The sequence below is a fragment of the Perca flavescens genome, chromosome 4, assembly GCF_004354835.1.
Source record: "Perca flavescens isolate YP-PL-M2 chromosome 4, PFLA_1.0, whole genome shotgun sequence".
In the NCBI taxonomy this organism is placed as follows: Eukaryota; Metazoa; Chordata; class Actinopteri; order Perciformes; family Percidae; genus Perca; species Perca flavescens.
In genome coordinates this window covers 4,402,459-4,418,974 of record NC_041334.1, presented here as the reverse complement: position 1 = coordinate 4,418,974, position 16,516 = coordinate 4,402,459, and the positions used below count along the sequence as shown (strand labels likewise).

Sequence of the window (16,516 nt, the reverse complement as noted above, 5' to 3'; positions counted from 1 at the left end):
TCTTGAATAATCAGTCGTTCGGTCTATAAAATGTCAGAAAATGGTGAAAAGTGTGGATCAGTGTTTCCCAAAGCCAGAGATGACGTCCTCAAATGTCTTGTTTTGTCAACAACTTAAAACTAATTTAGTTTACTGTCACAGAGGAGAGAAGAAACTAGAACATATTCACATTTAACAAGCTGCAATCAAGAATATATTTCTTTTTTTCATAAAAAACGACTCAAACTGATTCATCGATTATCAAAGTAGTTGACAGTTATTTTAATAGCTGACAATTACTGTAATTAATTAATCTTTGCAGCTCTTGTGGTCAAAGCAGGGTGTTTCATCCTGTGATGAAACTTTTCTTTTATTCACAATGATTGACTTAAGTTCAATGTTGCCAAGAAGTGTTGGAGGCACTGTAGCACTTCAACATACCGGACCAGACCTTAAAGAAAATCCTCAGTCAGAGCTGGTTTTCAAGTTAAGTGTCTATATGTAAATATAGGCTGAATTCAATTGTTGGAGCAATAATAATAATTTAATTGTCATTTATATGCCACTCTTATATCTTAAACATCTTATTTGAATGCATCTTTGAATGTGTGTACAAATGTCATGGCTATCCATCCAATAGTTGTTATTGAGTTTGTCTCCTTGCTGCTAGCGCGGCTTATAATTTATATACAATGAGGGGACATTTTTATTGAAGCAGAAGAAAGCACTCCGTTATCAGTCTTTTATTCATTTTTTCATTCTAACAATCTGTGAACATTTTGACTAAGTAATTACATACCTCGTCATACAATTGCGTTGAATCAGCCTCTACTTTCCAGTTGCTGTAATTAGGGGTGGGAAAAAAAATCGATACAGCATAGTATCACGATATTTTCCATGACAATACTGTATAGATACACAGACGCCAAGTATCGATCTAATATTATATATGTGTTGGTCAGTTTCTCTGCTTGAAAATCCCATATTGCAGCAATCAAATTGAAGTGAGATGAACAAAACATTTTAGATAAAACAGATGTTGACAAGGTTTCCTTTTGGGGACATAATTTGAAATTATGTAATGAATATTATCGCAATATATTGCAGAATATTGCAATATGTTTAAAATCGCAGTAATATTGTATCGTGACATAAGTATCGTGATGATATCGTATTGTGAGGCCACTGGTGATTCCCACCCCTAGCTGATATGATGGTTTGACAAACGTACAACATTTGTTTTACAAAATGTGTCATATCTTAGAATTTTTTGACTACTCTCATTATTTATTCAAATGTATTCGTAGTACCTATATATTTGAACTTCTGTCTCTACGGCAATATAAACAGAAAGTAAAAACATAACTACAAATATCTAAGAATCAAATTATCATGTTATGTACTGCTGTAAAGATAAAACATTTTTTTGGTTACTAGACATGGTAATTTAGAATTTTTTTCTGATGATAGCCGACCCTCGTTACCCGATCATTAACTGTTAACGGACAAGAAGGCAACAGAGTTCCAGTTCCCCCGTCTAGGATGCTAGGACATACTTTTTGCTTTACGCGGACTTGTACCGATCACGCAGCCCGATGTTTCTTGCATTCTCGTAGACGCATCCAGCAACTTTGCTGGAACTGCTTAGCGCCTGACATAAGTCAACAGTGGTCTGTGGTTTGTATGTGTGAGCCTGTCTCCACACACATCCACCTGCAGGGTTTTCAGCTGTGTGTCTGCCTGGCAAACTATGTGTGGAAGACCATTTTACTTGCCAGTCCTCATCGAGATAGTGATATGTGTCACGTAATGTTAGCTCTCCACTGTGGGCATTTTCCAGCAGAGAGCCACGAGCAGAACAAAAAGGGCTTAAATGCAACTAGTGCAAAATTGGGATTAGCAAGTTAACTAACAGTAAACAAATAGATTGTAGAGCCTATTTTTCTTAAATGATAGTTTTAATCAGTCTAAATTCTGATTGTCGGTTGACGCTAAAATGGTTAATGATTAACATTCCTATTGGTTACATAATATATGTCTTCTACTCTCAATTCACTGGAGTTTCATTGTAGATTTCATGTTTGACATTGGATAATTTCTGTGCGGTTGCGTATATTCACTTTACAGAGCTGGTACCTTCTCATATGTCTCTTGAAGGTCTGGTCTCGCAGTCCGTACACAATGGGACTAACAAAGCGTGGCAGGATCTGGACAATGACATAAAAGGCAAAGCGTATGTCCAGGTAACGTTTGGGGAAAAAGTAGAGCAGACCTTGTTCAAACATGGGCCGAACGTACGTAAGCATACATCTGCAACAGCAACTGAAAACCGTGGAGGAGAATAGTGTTTCTGGCTTTTTTAATGTCTGGAGTTGCTTCCTTGGCAGCAAACAGAATCCTGAAGTACGTGTAAAAGACAGTGAGCCAAACCAGGACAAGACAAACAATGTGTGACGCGTCCCTCTTCTTCAGGCTGTAGGAGCTCCTGAACACGTAATCTCGGACACATACAACTTGAGAGTGAAAGAAGTGCGGCGGCTCTGTGGCCAGGAGGATAAAGAGATCTGGTAGGATGGAGAACCAACTCGCCAACCAGATCAATCCAATCAGGATGTAGGTGTTCTTGACAGTACAGATCTGTCCGTGGCGGAGGGGGAAGCAGATGGCGATGTAGCACTCGACCGCCATGCCGGCCAGGTTTAGTGGCGTGTTGAGTGTGGCAAGGATGGCAACGATCAGCAGGATGAGGCAGAAGGGTACACTGATGGTGTAAAGGGTGTAGCTGATGATGTGGAGAATAGTTGACAGGGCCAGCTGCATCATGTCATTCACCACCAGGTGGATGAACAGGATGTACCGAGGGTTTGTGTAAAATATCTGAGTAATAGAGAAGTGACAACACGATCACATGTTAGACAGACTTTATTAATCCTTTCATCATGTTGAGAATAGTCAAATCTTCATATTGAACAGCCAAATCCAGGTGCAGCCCTACAGTCTGCTATAATTGACTCACAAAATAGTTGAATTAGTTGCTAATGATCAGAGCAAGTTTACCACGAATAAATGGCCAATAAATAAAAGCTAACTTGCCTCTCAGAGGTTGATGTTTTCTGTAAATAACAATGGGAAATTTGGTGTTTAGCTTATCAAATAATGATAACTAACATCACAGATGTTTTCACTGAATATGACTCATAGAAAATAGATTTTCTAAAAACGTACTTGTTAAAGTTGTGAAAACAATCTACAGTTTCAAAATGTAGCTCTCGCTTTCTTAAAGGGGTGATAGAATGCAAAACTGATTTTACCTTGTCATAGTTGAATAATGACAGTTTAGTGGGTAACTAGGACATACATAGAACCGCTAAATTAAGTTATTTAAACAAACGATTGGGGAAATAAACGCTGCTTGTCCGTGAGTCTCATTGATAGAGCCTGCGGCTGGATGGAGCTCTATCAATGAGAGCTAGCTAGCTAGCCTCCTCTTAGAATTCATCTGGAATTCACAAAAATTCATTAACTTGAAATCTGACACAGTTGTTAGCTTTATAAGACATTTAGTTAGATGTTGTATACGTGGCGTGACAAAATTCAAACTGTAAATATACTTGAATTACGCCGAAAAGGAAGCTAACTATCCGTGATTTGTAGCTAGGATTGAAGGGACAGTCACAGCTAACGAAACACCTAGTCTTCACAAATATTTATTAACTTGAAATCGGACACAGTTGTTAGGTTTATAAGACATTTAGTTAGATGTTGTGTAAGTGGCGTGACGAAATTCAAACTGTAAATATACTCGAATTAAGGCGAAAAGGAAGCTAACTATCCGTGATTTGTAGCTAGGATTGAAGGGACAGTCGCAGCTTGACATGTGTGTAACATGTGGTAAGAGACCACACAACGGGACATTTAGCTAGCAGGAAGAGGGAAGTTGAAGGCCCTGGAGCTCTGTCAGGGCAGCGGCGTTGGTAGTCCCTGCTGTGGGCTGCCAGCCGTGACGGAGCTCCAAGTACCTCATAGCAGGCCGGGGTCTGTGAAGGAAGGCAGGCCGGGTGGTGAGGCAGCACCGGCGGGCAGCGAGGCAGCACCAACGGGCGGCGAGGCAGCACCAGCGGCTGAACTCCGACACACAGTCTTACCAAATTTGCAATTAGCGATCAATTTTCGTAAAATGGCCCATATTTGAGCTTTATATAGTTGATTTCTCGCTTAAAAAAGTCTCAGAAGTGAATTTAATAACGAAATAGCCCAACAAACAATGTATAACTTTGCAGTGTCTGAAATATGAGGCCTGCTGCCGAGTCTCCCATGTGTTTCTATGTAGTTTGCTCAAACCAATCAGCGCGTAGCTCATTCGGAATATTCATTAGCGTACCATATTTGGAAGAAAAGCTTTTGTTCCAAATAGAGCCATATTCACAGGGTAGTTAAGGGCCTAATAAAATAGCATTCGGGCAATTTTCAGCCCAACCAATGTTACATACCCCATTAGGAGACCTTAAGGAACAGTGTAAAATACCCTATATAATCATTCTATCACCCCTTTAAAGCTGAATGGGAAAGATGAGGGAGAGAAAATCATAACATAGTGATAAATATAGTGTAAAAACTAAGCACATTTCAGACCTGGTGCTTTCTGAAGGTGTGGACCAGAGTACTGTTGATGTAGTTGATGGAGATGCAGAGGGCTGTGACAATCACGTTCTTGATCACCGCTGTGGTGAAGTTGTCCCGCTCATACTCCGTTACGGTTGAAGTGCCGTTGACGGATGAAAAATTCATATCTAAAATGTCAAAATTCTTTCCCGTCTGAAATAAGCAAAGATTATTATTCTAGATTATTGTGTCAAGTTTAAAATGTGTCATGAGACACATTGATTCATGTTATAAATCATTCTTTTATAAATCTTAATACTTCTTTAAAAAACAATTTGTAATTTCCTGCCTCTTTGTGGAGTATATTTTTGCTCTGTCCCAAATTATTTAACTTATTTTGAAATAGGGCTGGGTTTAAAAACTTTTTTTTTATTAAAATCGATCTTCATTTGAACGTAATTGGTGAAGATGTTGGTATCATATGAAACTAGATGATGTAAGGAATCCACGTCATGCTAAATACCACTCCAAAGAGAGGTTAGATTTTATAAGGGAAGAGGAAAAAGCTGCCATGGCCTTTTTTTACAGATGTATGGCTTTAGGTTAACTGTCTCTGCATCACATCCTCTGCACTAAAGAAAATATTTTTTTTGTCTCTATGTAACTGCTTTGGGTTAAATTCTGAACCACAACATTAATATTTTTATTAATGCAGCAGGTTAGAGCAGGGGTCTTCAACAGGGGTTCCTCGGAGTCAATGCAGGGGAGACTCCAAATTATTGTTAATTTTTAAAAGGTTTTTTTCCAAATAATGTCTTAACATGAATCCAACATATTATCAGCAAATATGTCCCCACTGCTGACTGGCCTAGGTAATCATAATGATTCAATGTGCCACATGTTTGTGTAACAATAAAACATGCAGCAATTATTAATTTAATAGCTTAGTATTCTATGCACTAAAAAGCTATGTATAAAGGCTTTAGGCCGCCCACACGTTATTGTAGGCCCAGTTTAATATGCAACTTAATTTTATACAATATTAGTAGTAGGGGGTCCTTTCTCAGTATCTCTTTCAGTTAAGGGGTTCTTGGCTTAAAAGTTGAAGACCCCTGGGTTAGAGGGTTTCTTTTACAATTTACAGCATTAGTTCACTGAAAATCTCTTTGACATTCAAGCAAAATTGGTGTTGTAACTGAACTATCCCTGATCAAATTGAATCGGAAATCAAATCAAATCTTGTTATTCGGATTCATATCGATTCAGGAAATCAGTGGCGATACCCAACCTTATTTTGAAATCATTTCAGAGCAGATGATACAGCTGCACCGAGTATTTGCTTTGTCTAAAATAATAGTTGAGCATAATTTCCTCAGAGGAATCACGATCACTCTGGGAAGCCAGTAATACATATTACTGAATATTACACAAAATATCCTTCTCAATCACAGACAGAATACATGATACAAACTAAAGTAATACAAAATGTGATATACACAATAATACAGACATATATAGCCCATACATTATCAGTTCAATGAAGCAGTAGGCATGACTAGACTGTAGGCTACTTACCCAGCAGGACAACACATAGCATCGGTCTGGTGAGGGTGTTGATGTTTATATATGTTGATGGAACACATTTGGGATTATGTTTAGCCCATATTGTGTATGTGTGTGTGTGTGTATTCGTACCAAATCGTCACCAGGTCACAATGCATATTTTAGTGTTACGTTCTAATTGGAAAGAGCTGAATCGCTCCTGTCTGCATGTGTAAGATGTCCGAAAGTAAAAAAGAATCAGGCTGGGGCTGCAACTAAATTTTCTCGATCACCCGATTAGTTGTTTGTTATATAAAATGTCAGAAAATGCCGAAAAATGTGGATCAGTGTTTCCCAGAAGCCCAAGACGACGTCCTCAGATGTCTTGTTCTGTCCACAACTCAAAGATATTCAGTTTACTGTCACAGAGGAGAGAAGAAGCTAGAAAATGTTCACATTTAGGATACTGGAATTAGACTATTACTTTTGTTTCATAAAAAATTACTCAAGCCAATTAATCGATTATCAAAAATAATTGGCAATTCATTTCATAGTTGACTAATTACATGATTGATTTATGTTTGCAGCTCTACTGTCTAGGGCTGGGTACTGAATACAAAACTTTTTAAGCACCGACCGAATTGCCTCTAAAGTATCGAGTATTGAAAAATGCCTCGGCATTCAATACCCAATTTCAATACCTTTTTTATTAATAAATATCATCAGCGTCAGTGAGCCAATCAGCATGCAGCATGCTTTAACCTAATGTTTGTGATAGGCTGTCTAACGTTACACGTCGTAGAGACACGCAGGAAAAAGTCTAAGTTACACAGAGACTGGGCTCATGTAGTATGTGCTGAAAAATAAATTGAAAGATTTGTGCCATAATGTTGTTTTTGTTTTATAAAAATGGTATCAGACAAGTATCGTTTAGAAACCGGTATATAGTCACGGTATTGGTCTCGGAATCAGAAATTTTTGAACGATAACCAGCCCTTCTACTGGTGCATCCTGCACAGTGCCTGCGTGGCGTGAGCGTGTCAGCTGCGTGGCATTTCCATTTTTATTTGGCTCCCATGTTAACAGGTTAGAGCTCGCACACGTCCTGCGCGACGCGTACATCTCAGGCGCGGCTCGAGCCGTGCTGAAAACGCGTGCATGCTAGAAATCACGCGACAAACATGCGTGTTGGAAGCGTTTCCAGGCAAAATAGAATTGGAATGTGTCATTTTGACACAAATACATTTAATAAATGACATTTTGTTGTTTGAAAGTCTCTAGGTTTTGACACAAATGCAGATATGTATGTAATTTAAAAAAATAAATAATTATCAATTTTCAAATATTGCAAAACAACAAACAACCAAATATTCTGCAGCCTATTTTTCCGTCAATACTGCCGAAGTTGTATTTGCTGTTTTCAAATCAGTATGTATTATACTCCCTCTGCAGAGTTTGTGGCTCGATAATAATGACACCTGACTTTGTTTCTGTGAGACAAAGAAGTCCTAATTAATGCTAGAAACTTTACCCCAGTCTATACCGCAAGTGTGTCAGACGCGTTTATTACTCCCACGTCTCACGCAGCAGATATACTCTCATTTGAATCTATGCAGCTGTTTGTATGGGCTCCGGGAAGGGTCACGTTTCAGCTACGTTTCAGTCACATAAATGCGGCCTGAAGCTTAAATTTACGCTTCAAGTCCCCTTTTTCGACAATAAGCGTGAGGTTGATGCTCAATATAACACTTCTACCTTATAAATTACTACAATTAATACAAATTGTAGGGTTTTTTCATTATTTTATCATTTTAAATATTAAACTTTTGTCATATTATCTTTATCTTATTATCTGAGTTCTTGATTTTTTTGTTTAGTTTCTAATAGCATGTTTTCTTCTTTATTGCTGTTTATTCATTGATTCTATATTGTGTAATCCTTATCTTAATTTGTGAAGGGTTTTGAAAATTAGTGTACTGTACATTTGTATAGTACACTATCTATCACAATGTAGACATTTAGGTTATTTTAAAATTGAAAAAATTATTTTTCTTCTGTGCAGCTGCAAATGTAAAATCTTTTTATAGACAATAAAAAAGAGGATCAGTCTGTTGTGTAAAAAAAGGGAACTACAGTCTTTACCCTATCACCCTAGCCAATCTGCTCAGACGTCCGAGAGCCTGCCTTTTTTTCCTGTGTTCAGATCCGCTGTCCAGGCCAGTCCCTATACGTCCTGCACACCCAAAGGGTGTCTCCGCAGTTCCCAACCGCCATCTAGCCCCCCACCACCTCTGGTCTCTTCCACATCTGAGGCCCCGTTTACACGAAGGGAAGACGCAGATATTTTCCTGCGGTTTGGCCTCTCATTTACACGAAAACCCTGTTTTTATCACAGAAAACGATTATTTCTAAAAACTCCAACCAAAGTGGAGATTTTTGAAAACTTCGTTTGCACGTTTGCATGTAAACTGTGACAAACGGAGGTTTAGGCAGCCGAGAGAGAGAAAGAGGACGTCATTGGTTGCTGTTGTTGCTATTTTCGGGATTCTGATTGGCTAACGTGGGCTTGAGCTTCTCGTTACACTGCCACCTACAGGTCTGGCGTGCTCTTGGCTGCATTGACGGCGTATATATACACGGGTACATGTAAACGAACACTTTTCTGATAACTGACAGCTGTGCACAATGTTATTTTTTGAAAACGGAGAGGTTGAAATGTCATGTATCTAGCCGGCCACGTGTAAACATAGCATAAATCTCCATTGCACTCAACCACAGAACACACAAGTTGCTCCCATCTCACCCCTCTCCCCTGATTAGGAGATGTGCTTCAGGTGCGTTTGGAGGTGTGCTCAGTGTCTGTGCCAGGCAAGCAAAGAAAACACCACAAGCAAAAGAAAAACCCCACACTTTGCAATAAACATATACAAAAACACTAGCCGTCTGGCTGCACTTTTATTTATTTAAAAAAATATATATTTGGCTGCTCTTGTTTTTCTTCAGCAGACAGTCTCGCCTGGTCAGGACTTGTTATTAATAAGCTTCTAAGCACTCAATTCTGCTATTTGAATTTGATTAACTTCAATTTATTGAACCATTACTGACATTTGGGTGCTTGGATGGCTCTATTGGTAGAGTGTGCGCCCATATATGGAAGTTCAGTCCTCCATGCAGAGGACGCGGGTTCGTTTCTGACCTGTAGCACTTTCCTGCATGTCATTTCCCATCTCTCTCCCCTTTCATGTCCAAGCTGTCACTAATAAAGGCCTTAAAGTGATGGTTTGGAGTAATTTCACCCTAGGGTCATTTGCACCATGACCTCGAGCCAAACATGCCCCCAGAAGCTTTTTTCACCTGGGTCTAACATTGGGAGAGTTAGCGTAGTGTAGGGTTATCAGCTGAATTGCTTAGCGCAGGGGCTAATGGACCCACATTTGTATCTCGTAAGTGACCCCACTAATAATGCCCGAAATGATACCAAATGTCTACACTAGTACATATAGGTTATGTACTCATAAAACGATGGATTGGAAAGTTTGTAAGTACACCAGAAGTTTATGAACACTTGCCTGCTCTCTTCAGCTCTCTGTTGCTGCTGCTGCTGCTGCTGCTACCTGCAGTTAGACGAGTGCTTAGGGGCCGTCTACAAATTACTACACCGAAAAGAGAGACAACAAAAATATTTATTAATTTAATGATTAAATAAGGTAATGTCTCCAAACTTACCTCAATTATTACTTGTCTCCTGCTAGTTATACTACAGCACTTACTTTAAAAAAAAAAGTTAAATTAAAAAGTATTTTTGTTGCATCTCTTTTTGGTGTTGTAATTTGTAGACGGCCCTAAGCACTTGTCTTACAGCAGCAACAACAACAGCAGAGAGCAGAAGCCAGCAGGCAAGTGTTATTTACATAAACTTCTGGTGTACTTACAAACCTTCCAATCCATCGTTTTAGGAGTACATAACCTATATGTACTAGTGTAGATGTTTGGTATCATTTCGGGCATTATTAGTGGGGTCATTTACGAGATACAAACGTGGGTCCATTAGCCCCTGCGCTAAGCTATTCAGCTGATAACGCTACTCTACGCTAACTCTTCCAATGTTAGACCCAGGTGAAAAAAGCTTCTGGGGGGGTGTTTGGCTCGAGGTCATGGTGCAAAGGACCCTAGGGTGAAATTACTCCGAACCATCACTTTAATGCCAAAATAAATATATCTTAAAAAGCATTTTAATCTTTTTATACCTCTCGCTAAGCTTCTAGCTGTCAATTAATTAAGCATGTTAATTAAGCATGAATGAGCAGAATGAAAATACAGCGAGAGCAAGTCCAAAACCAACAGCTTCTTATTTATCTGGTGAACTCCAGCAGATGGATTTCATCTGTCAGTTCTTCAACACAAAGCAAATTAAGAGCATGTCAGGGTTCATGTTACACAGCAATTAAGTGAGGACAGACGTAATGACAGGTAATTCAAGCAGGGATCATTTGCACATGAGTAAACGTGAATGGTAGATTCCCCTGGCCCGTTCCACAAAACCTCCTTAGTTTTAAGATATTCTTCAAAGTCCTTTTTCTAGGTTCTAAGAAATTGCTCCTTAGCAGGAGTTATCTATTATCTTCCAAGATTAGTTTTGTTTTAATAACAGATTTCAGGGTTCAACAATAACGGTTGCCTGAGTAAACATAAAACTTTACTTGCCCGTTTGGGCAAATATGAGCATTTGTTTAGTTTCCTGGGAAGAGATGAGAGGACAGCATTGTGACCATTGTGGGGAATCAATTGTGAGCAGACCTAAGCAGACTAACACTGGGACACTGCTGGCGAAGCGCTGCAAAGAACTCCATAGAACGTCTCTCTCTTTCTCTCTCCCCTGTGTGTTTGTGTGTGTGTGTGTGTGTGTGTGTGTAAGTGTGTGTGTGTGTGTGTGTATGTCACTCTCTCTGTCTGTCTGTCCGTCCATCCGTCTCTCTCTCTCCGTGTGTCTGATCTATAGACAGTAAAATGAATAGATAAAGCCACGCCACAGACTTCCACGGAGACCAGTGAAGTCTATTAGAAGATCTTTTCCGTTCATGGCTGAGCATTGCTGCGCAGCCTCAAACTGAGCTTGACGATGTAGATGTGACGTGAGCAACCTGTCTGAAAGTTGCAAGTCTTCTGGTAGCTGTGCCAGGAGAAATCTCAATCATTCAATCTTGCAGAGACGGAGAGCATGAGTAGGAGCTATCAATGAGCGTAGGAGCAGGAGCAACTTTTGGTAAGTATTCTGATTCATTATTTTCAAATAATGGACAATTATTTGGCCATTGCCTCCACGTCCCACCAATTGCCTGCAAGCTTCTCCTGTACAGTACAGTAATACCTCTACTATGTGACAGAAAGTCACGAGATTATAACACAATCGTTAGCCTATTTTTTATAAAAAATGGCTGCTATCGGGCCATAACGTTAGATATATGGTAAAGGAGCCTTTTATATATTGTCGTGTTCCTTTAGAAATAAACAATGGACAAATAAACGCTTCAGATGTGAAGTTATTTGCTTTCAAAGTGACACCAAAATGAATAGCAGTCAATGGAAGGCTAATGACAGGTGATGGCTTATTAGCAACAAAATGGCTCCAAAAGAGGTACGCTTTGCAGAGGCTGGGTTACCCCCTTGGTCTGATTGCATGTCTTGCTGTAGACACAGCTGAGAACAGACAGCCAAAATCACCATAAACCTGGGTCTTTTATTTAGAAATTAGTTTTATTTTGTAAAGTATCCGGCCTTTCTGTGGCCTTCCTGTATGCGATTACCTGTCTGGCTCGACACATTCGCTTGCGGAAGAAATAAAGGAGACGCCGAAACGATAAATAGATAGAACAACAGAATGGATAAGATGGATGAAAACAGCTCCGAGTATAAATGGCTTCCTTCACACCTGTCTTAAACCATCCATCCTCTCCGGGGGGTGGGGGGGTTAGTGTTAAGTGTACTGTAAGTCTGTGCTACCAGCTTGCTTCACTTTTTCTGCCTCTGTCTGTTGTCTTTGATGATGAAGGATGAAATCGCCTGTGTGCCCTTATGTGCTTCTTCTGCTCGATGGTGCCGCTGTGTTTTAATGTGCTGGGTAATGTAATTTTCCCCGCAGTGCGCTACATTAAAATCAATGCGACACACCTTACAAAAAGCATGGAGGTTGTCGATATGACTAGGTAAGATACATGTAAATTGTTGCGCCCAACATGTTGAAATTTACAGCTATATTTCAATTTCTTTGCGGGAACACCACCTCCACCTGCCATTTTTATCTGCTCGCTTTCGGGTCTGAACTTTCCGCAAAGCTTGCGCAGAGATCAACTGAGCTTCAGACCGCTAGTGCGGACAGGTCGCCATGTTCCAGCCGTGGACTAAGCGCTGAATAACAGCTGTGCTCCTGTGTTGAGCGGTGGCACAGTAGTCTACTACTACTACTAGTCTATCCAATACAAATCATCCATGTTAACAGTTAAACATATTATATATATATATTTATATTATATATATTTGGTATTGCTCAACTGTTGGTTGGCAACACTGGACTGGACGAGAGATGGCAGCGGGAAGTGACGGAGTAGGAAACGGGTTAGAGATGGACAATGGTGATGGCGGGAGTTTGAAACTGGAGATTGGAATGTAGTTAGTAAAAATGAACGCAAAAAGAGTAGGAATGCTAAATCGGATGATAGTGATAATGATTGCGTGCGTAGAACAAATGTTGCAGAAAGAAGTAGAGATGAGTTTAAGGTGTTAGTCGAACTTGTAGGGACTTTGTTCGGCACATGGAATCCAATAGGGTTAACTAAAACCATTGCTAAGGAAATTGGGGAGGCAGGGTTACCCAGGGAATAAGCTATGCTGAGGCAGCAAAAAGGGTTTCAGGAGACAAGCAGGTCACAAGGAAAAATGAAAGTATGAACAAAATGCAGGAAAATTTAACAATTGTGATAAGTTGAAAGAGGAAACTTTGTGAGGAAAATGATTTTATTGTGTTTATGTTAGAGATAATCAACTGTTCAGCACAGACAAATAGCAGAAATGAAAGGATCAAAATAATTGTCAAATCAGATGAAAAGTACCTTGATGTGACAGGGCTTCACTGGGAAATGGTTAAAGATATTCTTAATGATGATGTACAAGTTTCTCAGGCATGGGCTAGCTATTCCTAATGGCGTTAATTGTACTTTACTCTGTACAGTGGAATGCAAGAAGCTTAATAGCGAATGGTCAAGAGTTCAAGAAGTCTATAGATAATTTAAAAAGAGAAACCTAACATGCTTTGTATACAAGAGACATGGCTGAAACCACAGTTGGATTTTGTTACAAAGGGACTGCAGTAAGAAAAGATAGGGAAACTGGAAGAGGGGGAGGAGTTGCAACATTCATACAGACTGGAATGAGTTACGAAGTTGTTTATGTGAGCAAAGGTCATGAAGCAATTGGGATGAAGATATGGCCAGAAAGAGACCCTATTGGTATAATAAATTATTATAATCCATGTAAACAATTAAGTCGACATATTTTAGAGGATGTTCGGGGTTCTTTTCAAGATAGGATAGTATGGTACGGGGACTTTAATTATCATAACTCACTGTGGGGTAGAAATAGAAAATATGCAAATGGTGCAGTTATTGAAGAATTTGTAGATGAGCACAATTTAGTCTGTATTAATACTGAGGAAGGTACATGCTATAATAGCACACAAAATACCAAAACAGCACTTGATCTGACTTTTGTATCCAGTGCAATAGCAAGTATACATAGAACATGGAATGTGGTAAGGCATATGACAGTGGGTAGTGATCACTATCCTTTGAGGACTGAAGTTGGTACTAAGATTCTTTTTGAAAAGGTAAAGAATATTCCTAGGTGGAAATTAGGAAATGCTAATTGGGAAACTTTCCAAGACTAAAGTACAAACCGTTTTAAAGTGGAGAATCAGGTGGATGTAAACAAATTTAATGAAATTGTGTGATTATATAGTTAATGTAACAATACAATGGGCTAAAGGAAACATTCCAGAAAGTGCAGGAGCTAGACGGAACAAGAATGTACCCTGGTGGACTAATGAATGTAGTAAAGCCATAAAAAAACAAATAAAGCATTTATGCAACTCAAAAAACTCCATTCTCTGGACACTTTGGTTCAATAAAAAAGGGCTATAGTAAGAACAATAAGGACTCAAAAATGCACATTTTGGATGCAGAAATGCAATAGTATTGGAAAAAGTACAGTTGTCAGATATCTGGGGAATGATTAGGAGAATGAGGAGGTGCGATCCGTGGGAATTATGAAATTCAATTGTTGATTAGTGGGGACAAAATGGCTGTCAACAATTTAGAGAAGGCTGAGCTTCTTGATCAAACATTTAGGACAGTGCATAGTTCAGATAATCTTTCAGAGGAGGCCAGGCAGTGTAGAAACAGAACACTAATGTAGAATCAGAATTGGATTTGCCTTTAAGTATGTTTGAATTGAAAAGAGCAGTTTTTGGTGCTCGTCAAAGAACTCCTGGAAAAGATGGCGTGTGCTATACAACGTTGAAACATATGACAGAGAACTTACTAGCCAAAGTGTTAAAACTTTTTAACAGTGTTTGGGAAATCGGTCAACTTCCATCAATGTGGAAACAAGCGATAATAGTGCCTATACTAAAACCAGGGAAAGACCCATCAGACCCATCTAGTTCTAGACCTATTGCCTTAACATCACATTTATGTAAAATCATGGAAAGAATGGTTACTGAAAGGTTAACATATTTCCTAGCAAGTAAAGCTCTTTTTTCTCCATATCAAAGTGGGTTCCGTAAAGGTCGAAATACAATGGATTGAGTGTTGTGCTTGGAATCAGAAAATAGGAAAGCACAGACCAATAAGAAAGTGGTGATGGCTATATTCTTTGATGTGGAAAAGGCATATGATATGCTCTGGAAAGAAGGACTACTAAATAAGTTGAAATCTTTGGGAATTGGTGGTAGAGCATATAATTGAATTTTTTATTTGAGAGAAACATACAAGTTAGAGTAGGTGCAGAATACTCCAGTGTTTATGCGGTGGAGAATGGTACCCTGCAAGGAAGCGTTTGTAGTCCATTACTTTTCGACATTATGATAAACAATATATTTTGTAATGTTGATCAAAGGAAGGTCTTTGTATGCAGATGAAGCGGCTTTGTTGATAAGAGGCCGCAATGTGGCATTTGTAATTAAAAAAGTACAGGCTGCAGTGGAAATAAAATAAAATTGCACTCTTGAACAAGTAAAAGCAATTAGATTTCTGGATATATGGTTTGATGAAAAGTGCACATGGAATATGCATATAGGAAAGATTCAGAATAAATGTAAAACGGTCATTAATTTACTTTGGTGTTTGGCAGGACAGGAGTGGGGAGCAAGTAGATCATCTCTACAAAACATATATTTGGCACTTATAAGACCGGTTTTAGATTATGGTTGTGTATAGCGTTCATGTCAGCAGCAGAATGTCATCTCAAGAAGCTGGATGTCTTGCAAGCTCAGGCTCTGAGGATCTGTAGTGGGTTTTTTAAAACATCTCCAGTTTCAGCGATGCAGGAGGAAATGGGAGAGATGCCTCTGAGAATGAGACGGGTCAAGTTACTGCTGGCATACTGGGTTAATCTCCAGGGGCATTGTGATTCACATCCTGCAATGGGCGTTTTAACAGACTGCTGGGAACACAACAAGTCAGTTTTCATTAGCTTTTGATGGATTGGTGATGCTAAAGCAGCAAGCAGTGGATTAGGTTGACTACAATATAGTCCTACTGTTTCAATCTCCTCCATTCCTCTATGGTTATTTCCCTTTCCAAGTGTAGATCTTAGGATACATCAGGAACTGAAAAATAAGTCAGAACTTTTTCCAGTATGGCGCATAATCCAGAATTGTTAAAAAGAATTTCTCAGATTCGGTTTTCATTTTCACAGATGGCTCTAAACATCCCAAAAAAGGGTGTGTAGGTGCGGCAGTGTATATCCCAGCGAGTGATACATCAATAAAGAAAAGGTTAACAGACCATTCATCAGTATACACTATAGAGTTGATGGCAGTGTTACTGGCATTCCAGTGGATAGAGGAGAAGGGACTTACCAAAACTGCATCTGACAGTTTTTCAGCACTTTCTAGCATTAGAACAGGCTGATCATCATCTAGAACAGATATCATCAATGAAATATTTATTATATTGTACAGAATGCAAATTAAATGGCTATAAATTTCATTTGCGTAGACAGTAAAGAAGAAAGTATTTATACTCGTCTCAGAATTTGCCATACTTAATTATTCATTATATAAAATAAGCAAACATTCTACCGGAAATGTGCATACTGTCACCAGCCAGAAACTGTTAAA

General features: G+C 39.1%; 1 pseudogene; it reads right to left on the bottom strand.

Annotated features, from left to right (window-relative positions):
* Positions 1-2,054: 2,054 nt before the first annotated feature.
* On the bottom strand, positions 2,055-4,767 carry LOC114553507 (odorant receptor 131-2-like; annotated as a pseudogene).
* Between the last annotated feature and the right edge of the window lie 11,749 nt (positions 4,768-16,516).